Source organism: Peromyscus eremicus, chromosome 1 (assembly GCF_949786415.1).
Source record: "Peromyscus eremicus chromosome 1, PerEre_H2_v1, whole genome shotgun sequence".
In the NCBI taxonomy this organism is placed as follows: domain Eukaryota; kingdom Metazoa; phylum Chordata; class Mammalia; order Rodentia; family Cricetidae; genus Peromyscus; species Peromyscus eremicus.
Window position 1 is genome coordinate 188,643,231 of NC_081416.1, and position 15,417 is coordinate 188,658,647.

The 15,417-nt window shown below is 38.3% G+C and overlaps 1 pseudogene; it reads right to left on the reverse strand.

The window, feature by feature from the left end:
• Nucleotides 1-7,447: 7,447 nt before the first annotated feature.
• On the reverse strand, nucleotides 7,448-8,421 carry LOC131902681 (vomeronasal type-1 receptor 4-like; annotated as a pseudogene).
• Between the last annotated feature and the right edge of the window lie 6,996 nt (nucleotides 8,422-15,417).

A 15,417-nucleotide genomic window follows, 5' to 3' on the forward strand; every position in this document is an offset into this window, starting at 1 on the left:
GAGATCAGGAATACAAGAAACATACCTGAACATAATAAAGGCAATTTATAGCAAGCCAACAGTCAACAGCAAGTTAAATGGAGAAAAACTCAAAGTGATTCCACTAAAATCAGGAGCAAGACAAGGCTTTCCATCCTCCCCATATCTATTCAATATAGTACTTGAAGTTCTAGCTCCAAGAATAAGACACCTTGGAAAGGAAGAATTCAAACTTTTGCTATTTGCAGATCATAAGATAATCTACATAAGTGACCCCAACATTCTATCAGGGAACTCCTAAAACTGATAAACACCTTCAGTAATGTGGCAGCATAGAAGATTAACTAAAAAAAAATCAGTTGCCCTCCTTTACACAAATGATAAACAGGCCAAGAAAGAAATCAGAAAAACATCACCCTTTACAATTGTCACAAATAATATAAAATGACTTGGGGTAACTCTAACCTAACAAGTGAAAGACCTGTATGACAAGAACTTCAAGTCCTTGAAGAAAGAAATTGGAGATGAAGGCAGAAAATAGAAAGATCTTCCATGCTCATGAGTAGGTAGAACCAACATAATAAAAATGGCAATCTTACCAAAAGCAATCTACAGAGTCAATGCAATCCCAGTGCAATTCTTCACAGACCTCTAAAGATCAATACTGAATTTCATATAGAAAAATAGAAAACCTAGAATATCTAAAACAATCTTTCACAATAAAGCAACTTCTGAAGGCATCACCATCCCTGACTTCAGCTCTACAATAGAGCTACAGTAATAAAAGCAACTTGGTACTGGGAGTAAAGGCATGAAATCCCACGTGCTAGGATTAAAGGCATGTGACTCCCAAGTACTGGGATTAAAGGTGTGTGCCACCACTGCCTGGCCTCTATGTTTAATCTAGTGGCTTGTTCTGTTCTCTCATCTTCGGGCAAATTTTATTAGGGTACAAAAAAAAAAAGCAACTTGGTATTGGCATAAAAACTGACATGTGAACCAATGGAATAGAATTGAAGTTCCTGACATTAATCCATACACCTATTAATACCTCATTTTTGACAAAGAAGCCAAAACTGTACAATGGAAAAAAGAAAGCATCTTCAACAAATGGTACTGGCATAACTGGATGTCAACATGTAGAAGATTGCAAATAGATCCATATCTATTGCCACGCACAAAACTCAAATCAAAGTGGATCAAAGACCTCAACATAAATTCAGTTACACTGAACTTGATAGAAGAGAAAGTAGGAAGTAGTTTTGAATGCATTGGCACAGGAGACCACTTCCTAAATATAACACCAGTAGCACAGACACTGAGAACAACAATTAATAAATGGGACCTCCTGAAACTGAGAAGCTTCTGTAAGGTAAAGGACACGGTAAATAAGACACAACAACAGCCTGCAGAATGGAAAAGATCTTCACCAACCCCACATCGGAGAGAGGGCTGATCTCCAAAATATATAAAGAACTCAAGAAACTAGACATCAAAATACCAAATAATCCAATTCAAATATGGGCTACAGATCTAAACAGAGAATTCTCAATAGAAGAATCCCAAATGGCTGAATGACATTTAAGGAATTGCTCAACATCCTTAGTGATCAGGGAAATGCAAATCAAAATGACTCTGAGATACCATATTACAGCTGTCAGAATGGCTAAGATAAAAAACACTGATGATAGCTTATGTTGGAGAGGATGTGGAACAAGGGGAACACTCCTCCACTGTTAGTGGGAGTGCAAACTTGTACAACCACTGCGGAAATCAGTATGCTGGTTTCTCAGAAAATTGGGAATCAATCTACTACAAGAGCCAGCAATACCACTTTTGGGCATATACTCAAAAGATGTTGAATTATTCCACAAGGACACTTCCTCATCTATGTTCATAGCAGCATCATTCATAATGACTAGAACCTGGAAGCAACCTAGATGCCCCTCAACCAAAGAGTGGATAAAGAAAATGTGGTACATATACACAATGGAATACTACTCAGCTGTAAAAAACAATGACATCACGGAATTTGCAGGCAAATGGATGGAATTAGAAAATATCACCCTGAGTGAGGTAACCCAGACTGAGAAAGACAAACTTGACATATACTCACTCATAAGTGGATATTAGATGTAAATCAAAGGATAATCAGACTACAACCCACAGCTCCAGAGAAGCTAGCTAACAAGGAGAACCCTAGGGATGTACCAATCACCTCAGGAAGGGGAAACAGAGGAGATTCCCATGAGTAAACTGGGCATGAGGGTGGGCAGTAGAGGGGAGTGGATGGGGGATGAGAACATGAGGGAACGGGATGGTCGAGCTGGGGGATAGACAGAGTGGGAGAGCAACAAAAGAGATATCTTGATAGAGGGAGATATGATGGGGTTAGTGACAACCCTGGCACTAGGGATATTCCTAGGAACTCACAAGGACGACCCCAGCTTAGATTACTAACACTAATGGTGAGGGTGCCTGAACTGACCTACCCTGTAATCAGATTGGTGAATACCCTAACTGTCATCATAGAGCCTTCATCCAGTAACTGATGGAAGCAGATGCAGAGATCCACAACTAATTACCAGGCCAAGCTCCAGGAGTCCAGTCCAAGAGAGGGAAGAGGGATTATATGAGCAAGAGGAGTCACGATCATGATGGGGAAATCCACAGAAACTACTGAACCAAACTCATAGGAACTCACAAACTTTCGACCGACAACTGTGGAACCTACATGGGACCTGACTATACCCTCGGCATAGAGACAGCTGTGTAGCTGGGTCTGATTGAAGGGATCCTGGCAGTGTGATCAGGAGCTATCCCTGGTGCAGGAGCTGGCTTTCTGGATTTCACTCCCTATGGTCAGACACCTTGCTCACCCTTAATGCAGCTGGGAAGGGCTTGGCCCTGCCTCCACTGAAGGTACCAGGCTTAGCTGTCCCCCCATAGGAAAACTTACCCTGTTAGAGGTGGGGATGAGGGGTGAGTCTTGGAGGGGGAAGGTAGGAGTGGGGGAGCACTAGAAGGGATGAGAGGGGGATCTTTGATTGGTATATAAAATGAATTTAAAAATGAGTAAAAAGAACAGGGAACAAGGGGAAGGTGATAATTTGTATGATAAAGAGAATAAGCAGGGCTTTCAGTATGTCAAGGTCCTATGCCCTCACAAAATACAGAAATTACCAAAGGAGAAAAAAAATACGTAATTTGTGAAGAGAAGGTGGATTTGAACTCAGGTTCTGGTAGACAATGACTATGACTTTGGCAAATTTCCTGTTTCCCTTGCTTCTGTGTTCTTATCTATAAAGTGGGAAGAATGCCAGTTCCACAAGAGTAAATGAGTGATGTATATGAAGATGCAGAGGTTTAACTGATTCATGAAATGTGCTCCAGAAATAGTGCTTGATGTCATTTGACTGTTGTTATTTTTAAAAGTGGAAAATGATTTAGGAAGAACAGAACTGAAAATATCCAGGCAGGAAACTTCCCATTATCCCAGTCAGGGAAATTGTTTAAATACAATATTCCAAAGAAATTATTAAACACATTGCCTTCTTTGGAATTAAAGTGAGTGGCAATGTCATTGTAGTTCAAAAACAAAACAAAAAATACCTAAGTGTTGATTAGGAATAACACTGCAGCTAAAGCAGGAATTACACAATGCAGCTTAATAACTCGGACACTGCCACCTTGAGGAATTAGTGGTACATTACACATCCCATGGAAGAGGAGATTTGATTTTTTGATTGAATATTTTTATTTTTGTTTTTTATAAATATTTTTATTTTATAATTAATTTAATTTTACATATCAGCAACAGATTCCCCTGTTCTCCCTCCTTCCAACCCCCAGTCTTTCCCCTCAATGCACCCCCCTCATTCCCACCTCCTCCAAGGCAAGGTCTCCCCTGGGGATTCAGCCCAGCTTGGTAGATTCAGTTGAGGTAGGTCCAGACCATCCTCTCTGCACCAAGGCTGAGCAAAATATTTCAGCATAAGCCCTAGGTTCCCAAAAGCCAGCTCATGCACCAAGGACAAGAGGTTTGATTTTGAAGCTAGATTTCAAACTGGTGAGAGGATTCACTGGTCAGGGATGCCTGTGGCCAAGGCTGAAAACCTGAGTTTGATCCCTAGAACCTACATGGTGAGAAATGAGAAGTTCCCACAAGTTAATTCTCTGACTATCTGACCAGCACCTGACTAGTGCCTTGGCGCACACACATAAATAAATTAATGTAATATTAAAATTAAAAACCTATTTGCGTGTAATGAAGTGGGAAAAACAAGACTCTTTTTCATTCCCAGACTCTGCTTCACCCTGTGCTGTTTTCAATTCTGCTTCACTGTTTTAACTGTCATTGTACTTATTGTATGCCATAATTAAAGGGAACTTAATGGCTTCTTGATTGTTCTGTGAGACCGTGTATCCATGGTCATCTATATTACACTGTGTGTGAGAAATGATTGTAAGAGAACTGGGTGACCATGAAGAAATAGGTCATGTTTGTCCTTTAAACCTGGGGAAAGAAGAGGAAGGTGCCTGTAATTGCGTGGGGCAGTTTGTAGCCTCAGTTTTCTGTGTCTGTGCTACTACATCCATAACTAAAATATCAATTAACTTTTATATCTCACAGTTACATGTAGATATCATACAACTCACTAGTGCTTCTATGACGTGGGTATGCAATGCTGCAGAGATACATGAATGTAACTACCTGACATAAGTGGTGGCTGGAATATAGTTTGACACAGTTGTGCTAAATGCTACAACCTGGAATTAGTGGTGATGTGCAATCGAGGATTTTAGTGAGAGGTGCCAAGTGTTCCGTGAACTCTACACCCTAGAGCCAGTGCATCAGGTTGTGAGAACGCTCTTGCCTTGGGGAAGAGAGATCACTGCTGCTTTTGACTTCACACTCTTACCAAGGCCCTCCTCTAGTCAAAAGTTTTGATCCTATGACTAATATTAACTGTGAGGTGCTGTGACATGGATATAATGAACAGGTGAGAACAGAAATAGCAGGAGAGTTGAAACTCAGCGTAGAGCGTGAAGGATGACAGTCTGAGTGAGGCAATGACAAGTTTCAGTAACGAGATCAACACTACACTTTCCCAGTATACTGGACTGTAAAAGTTCACCTAAGGGAAGGATTAAATGGCTACTGACAGAAACAATGTACTGACTGTGAGCATTATTATGACATAATTTGTGCATAAGATTATATATATATATATATATATATATATATATATATATATATATATATATATATATATATATATTGTTTTTCGAGACAAAGTTTCTCTGTTTAAGCTTGCTGCCTGTCCTGGATCTCACTTTGAGGACCAGGCTGGCCTCGAACTCACAGAGATCTGTCTACCTCTGCTTCCGGAGTGCTGGGATCAAAGGTGTGAGCCACCACCACCTAGTTGATATTTTAATTTTAATTAAAATATAACTATAATATTTCCCCTCTCTTTTATTCAGTACATTCTATGTCCCACTGACTCAATACCTCTCAAATTTATGCCCTCTTTTTCTTTATTATTACCCTCCCTACACTGCATAAATAAAAAAGTAAAACCTACAGAGTCAATTTCATGTTGACAGTATGTATGTGATTTCAAGACTTACAATCTGGTATTGTGAAACCAATGAGGAATTTATACCTGGAAAAAAACCTAACTCTTCCTCTGCCTTGATAGTTTAGAAGAAATTTTAGAAGTATTAGGCAGAGGTATATAACACAAACGTATTTGTAACCAATCAAAATTCATGAATGATAGATTTTTGGTAAAAAGAATAGCATTTACTGAGTAAGGATTTGAGAATCATCTGTGGAAACTGTTGATACACACTCTGAAGCTGATACAGAAATACTTGTGAACCAACAAGTTTGAGCATTCATTTTTCACAGAAATTGTTTATTTAGCTACCACCAAAACATGTTGGAATATGAAAATGTCTGTTCCCATACCTCATACTTTGTGTTGAAAAATACACATATTGATTTAACCTCCTTTCTCTCCAGAATGAAATGTATAAGCCTGGGTTATTCCTGAAGAAAAGAAAATATATTTATATCATAGTTCTGAATGTGTAAGTGTATGTTGGTGAATCTGCATAGTTACAGTGAGAACATCAAAGCAGAAGCAATCATTCTGGATTTGAACATGGTTCAGAAGAACTCACAGGGAAAGACAGGTGGTGAGATGGAGCTGGAACATGTCATGTTTCCTCCAGCATAACAGCATCCTAGAGGGGACAACACCTCCAATACATGGTGTCTCGGGAGATACCGAGAATGTGTCCAAACCACAGTGCATGTGGATCAAAAAAGCCAAGTGTTTTTAAGATGTACTTTCATTGTTATCAAATTTTGTACACATGTGTACAGTGCCTGGGAATTCCAGAAGATGACATCGCATGCCTGGATCTGGAGTTACAGGCAGGAGTGAGCTAGTGGATGGAGACTTTAACTCTGTGACGGTAGTGCACATTTTTTAACTGCTGATCCATCTCTCTAGCACTGAAGAAATCAAAGTCCATGTTGATTCCTTAATATTTGCAGGTGTAATTTCTATCACCAGTGTGTAGAAACATAGAAACAAATACTGTAAAGCACAAGAAATTGTAAATGTCAAATACAAGGTATACACACAGAAACACATCCTTTATGTGAAGTGACAATGGGTTCTGAGCATCTGTGCAGTGAGTTCACACTGCCTCCTCTTTAAGGTTGATTCAGGAGGGGACTCAAGAGGCAGGTTTGAGCCTAATTACGTTAGGTTCCATTTGGAAAATGTATGCAGAGCTGTATCCAAAGTGGAAAATTTCTTTCAGCCTTGGATGGGCCACTTGTGCATTAAACGGTGTTAAAGGTATATGTCTGCTTTATACTGAGGACGTGACAAGGGAAGAAAGATACAATGTCACACTCACAAAGGGAAAGTAAATGCATGGTCAATTTTCATTTTAAAACAATGATGAGCAGCATAGAATGCAGCAGAGCAGGGAAACAAATAAGATGTAAGCATGGAGTTCAATTAAACCATTGTTTTGTTTATTTCAGGGCCAATCACCCCAAATCCAGAAAGCACAACACAAAGGGACATTGTACTTTTTAAACAATTATTTTAATCTGAAAATTAAAGTTTATCTAATTTTTTGTTATCTTTTGAAATTTACTTATGTTACACCCTCATCTAAATATATACCTTGATGTTTAATGGTCATGATTTAAATAAGTCCATTCACATGCTTGTGCAAAAAAAAATTACACACCAAATAACGTGTGTGTGTGTGTGTGTGTGTGTGTGTGTGTGTGTGCATGAACACACTCACCTGCATTCACAGCAATATGATGGTTCATCTGTAATAGCCTCAAAAGTCATGTGGCATGAGTGTCATTACACTCACTATTCTTTGAGAATGACTCAATAACAAAGTAAGACCTGGGCAGCAGCTTTCAATTTAACTCTTGGTCAGAGACTTTGGGGAAATGTCTGTTCATTTTCAAGGGCAGGCAGTAGCTGGATATGGAGGAGTCACGGCTCATGAGGAGAAAAGGACAAACAGTGGGGAAAAATAGAGAGGCCATTGCAGTCACATGCACCAGAGACAATCTGGTATTATACACAAGAGTCACAAGGAATTGACAGGCAGAAGAGAGTGTGTAAAAGGAGACAAAGGTAATGACCAGGAGAAGAATGGTTTTAGAGGCTCTGGACTCAGGGGAGGATCTGGAGGAGATGTTGGCCCTGGGCATTTGCTGCATCCTTTGCTTGTGCTTGTACAGTGTGATGACCATGGAGACACTGGCCCATAGCATAAGTCCCAGAAAAAGAATATCAGGAGCTGACAGCAATGCTGCATACAGGAAGTCACTGGTTTGGTCATGACGGACAGAATAGCAGTATAAATAGGATTTCAGATTTGCTGTGCTATCATTTCCGTATTTTGCTCTCATGTGCACAAGATTGATACTGCTTATAAGGAAATGAATTGCCCAGTTCAGGTGCATAGAGTAACAGATGTACTTGTGTGAATTTATTTTAAGCTCTGAATACTTGTAATCCCTGGGGCTGATGATGGTGGCCTGAAAGACACTGAGGAAGCAGGTACTGCCAATACAAACACCCATACTTATTCTGTGAAAAGAGAAAACCAATTTGCATCCAGTATCATTGAGGAAATCTGTCAATCCAAAAGCAGCCATTGTGTGTGGCACTCCTTTAAATAGGACAGTTAAGATGTTGGCTACAATCAGGTGCATTGGAACCCAGTTTGTAGACCTCAACCTGTACCTTGCTAGGTAAAGAAACAGATAGTGGTAGAGAAGCAAGGAATTCCCCAGAAATCCAATAATAGCGACAAGATGACCACTCTTACAGACAGCTCACTGTCTGTCATGCTGCCAGTTTCTGAACTCAGACTGAGCATTTTGCATGAAAAGATGAGGTGGGGACCACATGCACTGTGTCACAGGACACAGGATAGTGATTATCAATTCTGAATGAGTCCACAAGATACATTCAACCTATAGGGCGTCTACCACTTTGACATGAATGTCATACATGAAGGCAGTGGAATGGGGCACAAAGTGCTTCAATATTTTTTGATTCATACTCTTTGGAATGTGCAAAGGGGCAGTAATATCTCAACAGAACAGGAACAAAATATATCCAGTGGCCTGGCTCCTCCCTGAAACACAGTCACGACTCATTTTGAAACTTGGCCAATAATCAAATGACACACATTTTACTGTGAAAAACAAGCTTGAATCCATGTAAAATATGATAAGATGACAACAAAATTATTATTAATTTAAGATTACAGCTAATCTCTGTATTGACACCCAAATGAAGTGATTTTGGGACTAATGACACAAGCGTTCAGTTCTATAAATTAGGGCTGTAATTGTAACATGAAATGTAAAAAGTGAAAACTTTAAACATGGACAAAGTTGGAAGTGTAATTACTATGTTAATAAACATTAATGTTTAGAATATTTTAGATTCAGAGAAAAATTTAGGAGTGAGTATAGGATATTCCAGAGAATCCACCTATGTGTTTAGTCTTCCCATTTTCAATGTCCTGCACAAGCATAATTAATCGTCTATTTGAAGAGAATGTTTTCAAATATGTGACAAAAGATTTAATCCCAGTATTTGAGGGCATAAAGAAATAATATTTATAACTGCCTTCATTTAAATTCCTCTAACTACATCTACAGGAAACATACTGTCATTTTTATTAATTTGGGTATTTTCAAACCATTAAGAATACTGTTTCCATTAATTACACCCTCACTCAGAGGCAGAGAAAATGTTTTGTGCAAATGAGACCTACATTTACATGCAACTGCAGGTAGGATTGCATTATTTTATGCAACGTGTTCTGCTTCAAATTACAATCATGAAGTTATGAGTTGTATCAATGGAAGTGCTAAAAATGTATTATGCTTATTAGATGGAGTTACAAATGATTATTACAAGAAATTTACTGTCATGAAAACGTACTTTTTTTTTTTTTTTGGTTTTTCGAGACAGGGTTTCTCTGTGTAGCTTTGCGCCTTTTCCTGGAACTCACTTGGTAGCCCAGGCTGGCCTCAAACTCACAGAGATCCACCTGGCTCTGCCTCCCGAGTGCTGGGATTAAAGGCTTGCACCACCACCACCTGGAGAACGTACTTTTTAATCTGCTTTCATTTATGAAAGTTACTTACAAATATTTTATAGAAAAATGTATACAAGCCCATTTCAGAATCTATGACACAATACCCTGTAAAAGAATCATCTGTAGAGTTTATGACCAAGTCCATCATTGTGCACACTTACCACTGTGCATAAGAGCACCAAGGAGACTAATATTCATAGATATAAATTTCCCAAAAAAGTTAAGCAGTGTCAATGGCCACAGTGACACTCCTTTATCAGGTGCCCTACTAAAACCTCCTCATAATGGAAACCCTGCTTCCTTACAGAGACATTTTGAGACCCCCTAAGCACCAGACTTCTTTTCCAGAGTGACAGAGCACAGCAGGCACTGACGGTGTGGAATGGGCTAAGTCAGAATTAGGATGAAGTGCTTCTAGGACCCCACACTTCATTTCTCCCTGATCCATTTCTGTTCTCTGTGCCTTCTGTGTCCTTGCCATCATTCAGGTGGTCTCCTGATGTCTCCTGTGATCACTTACCAAGACTCGCACGTTTTCTTTTCTTCTCTGATCTCAGGTTGCAGTCTGCTACACTCTCAGCACCCCATCTCTTCCCAGCATGCTGATCGAAGCTCCATGGCCACAAAGATCTGGAGGAGGTCAGCTGGAGGGAAAGCAGCCAGTTCCTGAGATATGGTCTGTGATTCTGTGACCTCCCCTCCCCTCAGACCTGCAATTATTATTTTACTTGAAGTAGCAATGGACATTGCAGGCTTGAGCAGGCAAGAACTTTGCTCTGAACTTTTGTCTCCTGGTGACCATTAGCAAAGAAGAATTGCAATTTCCTGCTGTTAGCTCTTAAGAGAATATTTTGAGTTCAGAGAAGTTGTTATCTGCTCTGTTTCCTAGAGGTCACAGGATTCCACTTTCACATATGAGGAGGTATTTATGATCTGTCTGAGATCTTTAACTGTGCTATGTATGTGCATTGTATTTTTTGATTGTCTGAGGTGTCCTGCACACAAATCTCATTTCCCTTCCTCATCTCAGTGGGTGCCATCATAATATATAGAATAGAAATTCAATGACAAATATACATTTTTTATATTTTCAAAGAGCATCATAAAATAACTGAATGCTGCAAATTCACTGTAGTGTTTACCAAATAAATGTAAGTTGTCCAAAATAATTTATTCATGTTGCTTTTACAACTGGAGTCAATATGCAGATGGCATTTTGGGTGAAAATATCATTCATCAACTTTGTTTGGCATTAGTACCTGAAGGGAAAGAAATAGGATTTTGAAGAGAGTTACCTGTATGGATGAATAGTTCTGGTACCATAAGAAATGAGTTATTAATTTTTAAATTCATTTTAATATATTTTTATTATTTTTTTAAAGGAAAGCAAACTTTTTCATTGTACACAGTACAGAATATAACTCAGCTCAGCAGGATGTAGACAGCCCTGCGTAGCAGGGAGTATCTCAAATCAACTGGCAGGCTAATGCCTTTCTGGACTGTAGATGTTCCACACTCTGGAAAAGAAGCATAGGAACGAAACAACCCCCACACCCTGAAGGAAACAGCCATCTGGGTGTACAGGAGTCCGAAGGGAATGCAAAGTGATGCTGCTGTTCTGTGTCCCTTACAGCGCACAGTGCAGTCACAGAAGGACAGGGGGCAGCTCAGGTCACAGAAGGTTCTTTACATACCCAGGAAAACAGCATAAATTCATTATAAAACCAAAACAGCCAAAAAAACTGCAAATCAGTATCAGTAAAGAGAGGAAGAGAAAAAAAACAGACAAACAGAAAACCAATCTATACAGCATTTACAACAAATAAATCTCTAGTCAGCTGGGTAAAATTTGCATCTATGTATAGACTATGTGTAGGTTAGAAAACTATATGCTTTAGAAAAAAAAAGAATGCAGGCTGTGATTTTATGGGAAAGTGTGTACCAGTGGACACAGGTGTCTATGTGAGCACCTACAAAACTAGAGGGAGAAGCAAGAAGAAATAGAGCCAGAAGATGTTTCACACACATAGTTGTAATACTCTCATGGCTTTCCTTGATGTGGAGAATGACTTCAGGTCCTTAGGCACAGACCTATGAGCCAGGATACTGAAGGTGTGAGGTGTGTATGCACTACATACCAAGAGTTGAGAACATCTGACGTTTACCATGTTGACTGTTAAATAGATATTTTAATATACACATTTCACTTCAGAGTCATAGATACATCTGTTGAGATAGAAGCTTCTAGTGTAACTGTTGTATAGAGATATGTACATTCTTGTTACTTCCTACTTTATTGTGTTACCCAATTGTTCCTCTACTAAAGAAATGTATTTCTTCACATAGTTTTGTTACATCATGCCACAGCACTGATCATACTGAGAAATGCTATCAGGGATAGAATGAGCAAGACACTGGACATGAAGTTTGGCTCCAAGACAAAGTATTAATGAGACAGGTGAGAATCTTTTTAAATCAATGGTAATGTTTTCAGAGTATGTTACAATAATCACTGTACCTAATTAAGTAAAGTTCAGAGCCATAGATAAAAACTAATGATATATCAAAAATTTACATGGAATCTAATTAAAAAAATTAGTGGACTCAGACATTAATCTCCACAAATACAGTCACTTGATTTTGAACTGCTTGTAGAAATACACACAGGAGCAAAGACAGACTGTTTTACTTTGTAAAATATGTATCCATATTTAGAGGAATGAAACAGCATTCCTACAATCTTGACCTATTCAAAAGTCAAATCAACACAAACCAACTGGAAGCCATGGCATTGTAAAAGTTCAGAGGAGAAAGCCAGAGAAAATCTTCATGATACAACCAAATGCAAGGACTGTATGAATGACTACATTTGCATAGAGAACAATTTCCAAAATTGATGAGTGGCATTTCATGAAAGTGAAATGTTTCAACAGCCTTGCAGATTGTCCCGATTCCAATTTAAATTGTTTTTAGAAGGTCATCAGATGCTCATGCAACCTTTTTCTAAATGGACACTCCTTCTTGCCTTCTTGTACTCTCATTTCTCCTATTGACCACCACTTCTGCCTTTCCACAGAGGTTAATTTTTCTTATCTGTACTTTGAGAATATCTATGATGATCTACTAACCATCTTTTAAAGCACCCCTCTCCCAGTGCTCTCGTTCTACATTTCAGGCATCTATGGAACTATAAGTTCAACACAGGACAGTAGGGACTTGAAGTTATGACTAACCTATGAGAGAATGTGTGTGGCTTTTGCATTTCTGTACCTGCATTACCACATTCAATATAAATGTTCTATTCAGTTCTATTCATTTATCTGCAAATTCCATAACTTTCTTTTATTCTTCATAGCCAAATTAAAATATTTTAGGTTTATGTAACACATTTAAATTATATATGCATTTTTAGAAACCCTTGGCTAAGAGTTAGAAAATTCTGCATTGTTTTCCAGGGAGACCTTAGATATTCCATCCATACAACGTTGCCATTGTTCCTGTTGGACCATGAGATTTATATGATAATTGCTATAGACACCACATACTGTGATTTTGTGATAGGAAAATAAAGATGGGATTGGGCTAGAGTACCCCTTCCTGCAGGACAGAACTCATGGTGCTAGAAGATTTTACACAGTTTGCTGAGTGGAAAAAGTTATCCATGCTGTTACTCAGCTATGAACCTTAAAAACTATGATATCTACCTGACAAGTAAGCTATTCCCATTTGTACAATAATAGCTGAAGGGTTTTGCAATAACCAACCACTATTTGATTGGATGTGTGACAGACATCCCAGAAGGGAACCAGTACCCATTACTGTAGACCAGCTCAAAAGTCCCTGGTAACAAAAGTCAAAGGACACGAGGGGGAATTAATTCTACTGCTTAGGTAATGTGACACTTCACAGAACCACATTCTAAATACATGCACTAATTTCAGAAGACAATGAAAATGCTAAGACATATTCAGAGAAGGGTCTTTTCCCAGTGAACTAGAATGAACTCATAGAAAAATGGCCTCAAATGAGCTGAGAATAAGTTAGAGCTAGTGCTTATTCTTTAGCAAGACATGTATACCTTCCTCTCCAAAGCTCAGAAGGCATTCAAGAGGAGATGACATAAATAATGTAAGATTCAAAAGTTAAGAGAAGATAGAGCTGCACTATTCCATCTTTAGCATAATACATAGCTTCAGACTCATGAATTCTCAACCTTTATAGAGAATTGCACTTGGTCTGCACAAGAAGGAAGGAAGAACTCAGAAGAACTATGTCTTACTGCTGAAATCTTTAGTATTGATAAGTTAGGAAGAGAGTTGTCTAAAATTTGTTGACCCCACTTAGATAAAATGGACAGTTCCAATCCAAGTAACACAGAAGGCATTGGCTAATCTAAACAGATCACAGAACAACACCAAAAGTCATGAACCTAAGAAAAGTAAAGATGTGGAGGAGGAGGCTTAACAAGGATGGGAGGGCAATAAGAAGGGATGGAGAGAGTGAACAGGATGTGTTATATACATACATGAAATTGTCAAATTACTGATTAATAATAAATAATAAAATCTTGAAAGTAAAGGAAAACACACAGTAAATTAAAGAGATAGACTGTAGAATGTCAAAATGTTTGCTAGCTACACAACTAAGAGTATTAATATCTAGCATATGTAAGAAATCCTAACAGTAAACATCATAATGAAATATGATATTTTCAATCTACCAGTGGCCAGTGTACATATGAAAAATTGTTCAACCTTACAATCCACCAGAGAAATACAAATTAGATCTACAATTATATTTCACCTCTTCCCATGTTCAAATGTACATAGCTAAGAGGAAAAAATGCAAATAAATCTGGAGAGAAAATGAGCAGAACAGAAACCTTACACACTTCTGGAGGTAATATCAAATATTCAGTCCATTATGGATTTAAGTGGGAAATCTCCTCAAAAACAAAAACAAAACAAAACAAAACAAAACAAAACAAAAAACCATCCCAAAAACCTACCACATGACACTGCTTTACTTTCCAAGGTATTCACCCAAAATACTCCAATTCAATGTAACACAGAGATGCCTGTACATCCATGTTTACAAAAGATTTTCTGGTATCCAAGTGATGAAAACAACTTAGATGTATATAAATACAGGAATGAGTGGAGATAATGTGATTCACAAACATACAGTAAGTTATTCTCATTAATAAGGGAGAATAACATTGTCATTTGCAGGAAAGTGAATGTAAATGAAGGGAACATATGAAATTAAATGCATCCCAAAGACACATATTACAGGTTTACTCTCATGTTCTCTTCTTAAACTCATACACTTAGATAAAATTATACACACACTTACATACACAGACAGCATGAAGTAATGGGAAAATTGCTCAGGGACAAAAAAAGGAACTAATGGGATAGGAAAGGGAGTGGAGGAAGTTTGGAAGCATGCAAGTCATGTGCTCATTAACATAAATACCTGCATTAAAATATCCTTACACATCCCAGTATAATTTTCAGGGAATATACAGAAATCAAACTTTGAATCACATATTGCTTAAAAAGCCTCCCAGGGCTAATAGCCCATATGACAATGTAGTTCTGAATGAGTATTTGACATAAATTACAAAGTAACAAATGAAGCATCTATAAAAATAGTCCTTGGGTATAATTGAGCATCCTTTGGGTGTACACCAAGAGTGGTACTGCTGAGTCTTGAGTGGATTGATTCCCAATGTTCCAAAGTGCCAATGTTCCTGTG